This window comes from Mirounga angustirostris, unplaced genomic scaffold (assembly GCF_029215605.1).
Source record: "Mirounga angustirostris isolate CCGP_5_RB_7025 unplaced genomic scaffold, mMirAng1.0.hap1 SCAF_5, whole genome shotgun sequence".
In the NCBI taxonomy this organism is placed as follows: domain Eukaryota; kingdom Metazoa; phylum Chordata; class Mammalia; order Carnivora; family Phocidae; genus Mirounga; species Mirounga angustirostris.
In genome coordinates this window covers 112770578-112773395 of record NW_026991713.1, presented here as the reverse complement: position 1 = coordinate 112773395, position 2818 = coordinate 112770578, and positions in this window count along the sequence as shown.

The following is a 2818-nucleotide window of genomic DNA, read 5'->3' as shown; positions in this document are numbered from 1 at the left end:
ATGAAAAAATAAAAAATCTGATTAGACCTGTAACTAGTTGGAGATGCAATCAGTAATCAGAACCTCCCAACAGATAAAAGCTCTGGACAAGAGGGCTTCACTGGTGCATTATGTCAAACATTAAAAGAAGAATTAACACCAATCCTTCTCAAACTCTTCCAAAAACTGAAGCGGAGGGAACATTTCCGAAGTCATTCTATAAGGTCAGCACTACCCTGACACCAAAGCTAGACAGAGATACTACAATAAAAGAAACCTACAAACCAGTATCTTTTATAAATATGGAATCAAAATCCTCAACAAAATACTGGCAAACTGAATTCAACAACATATTAAAAGGGTTACACACCATGACTGTGTAAGATTTATTCTCAGATTACAAGGATGTTACAATCTATGAAAATCAATGTAATGCACTATATAAATACAATAAAGGGGGAAAAACACAATCATTTCAATTGAGGCAGAAAAAGTATTTGACAAAATGCAAAATCCCTTCATGATAAAAATACTCAATAAACTGTGACTAGAAAGAAACTTCCTCAACATGACAAAGGCCATATATGAAAAACCATCAGCTAACATTATGGTGAGAGACTGAAAGCATTCCTCTAAGATCAAGAGGAAAGCAAGAATGTCTACTCTCACCACTTCTATTCAACATCTTATTGGAAGTTCCAGAAGAGCAATTAGCCAAGAAGAAAAAAGGGCATTTAAACTGGAAAGTAAAAAGTACAATTATCTCTATTTCAGATGACTTGATTTTACATGTAGAAAACTCTAAAGATTACACACACACATGAACTGTTAGAGCTAATAAATAAATTAAGCAAAGTTACAAGAAAGAAAATTACCACTAAAAAAATCAGTTGCCTTTCTGTTCACCAACAATGAGCAATCCAAAAAGGATATTAGAAAAACAATTGTGCTTATAAAAATATAAAATACAATAAAATACATAGAAATACATTTAGCCAAGGAGGCAAGAAAACATTTTGCACCGAAAATTACAAAACATTGCTAAGAGAAATAAGCAAAGACAAATAAATGGAAAGCTATCCCATATTTATGGGTTGGAAGACAATATTGACAAGATGAAAATACTACCCAAAGGAAATTACAGATTCAATAGCAATCGCTATCAAGATTTCAACAGTTTTCAACAGTTTTTTTACAGAAATAGAAAAACCTATCCTAAAATTAATACAGAATCTCAGGGAGCCCCAAATGTCAAAATAACCCGAAAAAGAACTAAGTCAGATGACTCACACTTCCTGATTTCAAAACTTTCTATAAAGCTACTAAAATGACCACAGTGAAACATCAGCATAAGGACAGATATATAGACCAAGGGACTAGAAAGGGAGGTGGAAATAAATCCTTGCATGTATGGTCACTTGATTTTCAGCAACGGTGCTGAGACCATTCACTGGGGTAAGGGACAGTCTTTCAACATACAGGGCTGGGAAAACTGGATATCCACATGCAAAAGAGAGAAGCTGGACCCTTACCTTACACCACATACAAAAATTAACTCAGAATGGATCAAGGACCTAAATGTAAGATCTAAAACAATAAAACTCTTAGAAGAAAACATGGAGCAAAGTCTTCACCATATTGGATTTGACAACGATTTCTTGGGTATGACATCAAAAGCACAGGCCACAAAAACAAAGTAGACAAATGGAGCTACATTAAACTTACAAACTTCTCCTTGTTAAAGGAAACAACAGAGTGAAAAGACAACCCACAGAATGGGAGAAAATATTTCCAGATTATCTATCTGATTAGGAATTTACGTGCAAAATATAGAAAGAACTTGTACAACATAACAACAAGAACACAACACCACTGAACTGAATACTTACAGTGGTTAAAACAATAAACTTTATGTTTTGTATATTTCACTACAATGAAAAGTCATGTAGCAGCTTCTTCACCGCTTCCCCGACTTTTGGGGACTTTCTTCCTCCCTTTTTAGTGCAACTTAAATGCCTTGATTTGTGTTTGGAATGAGGCAGCTTATAAATTAGGAAATAAATAATAGTTCTGTCTACATGGCCAGATTAACTGTCCCAAAGTAAAGCCTTGATAATGTTGTTATACTAGTTATGATATTTCAGTGGTTCCCCACTGCCTACAGGGTAAAATCTAAGTTCTTTCTGATTTGTAATCTGATTTCTATTTATCTTTTCTCCACAACCCCCCCACTGTTTCCGCTGCGGCCAGATAATGTCCCCAACATACACCCCCATGTTGTGTCCTTCTACTCCCTCCTGTCTCAATCCCAATCCAGCCTCTTGGGCTATCTTGCACTCCATCTCCTTCAAGAAGCTCTCCCTGAAATTCCTCGCACTGACAAGTCATTTCTTTCCCCAAGAGCACAAGTGCACTCTGTCTGCATAGCCATGGTTTAGTCCTTCACGCAGACTTCCTGGCTGGACTTTGAGCACTGTGCCCTGTACATTTGTATTTCCTACACTTCCTAACTTGGCATCTTGTTATCTGACCACCTGGCTTCCAGGGAAGTTTTTTCAGTGGCTTTTCTGGGAATGTCATTTGCAAAATTTCAAAATGAGAAGACTGAAGTAGATGATAATGAAGGTCTCTTGAGCTTTAAGGGTCCCTGCTTGTTTGCATGAAAAACAGGTCAAAGCCTTAATCCACCCGAGCCACTTGTCTTCATTTAAACCAGAGTGTCCTGAGTGGGGCTGGCTTGGAGGTGAGTTCTTGGGGTCTTGCAGGATACCGCTTAGCCCAGAGCCTATGGATTAATAATATCTTCTCACTGGACCCTGCCTCTTTTTTTCCTAGTGTA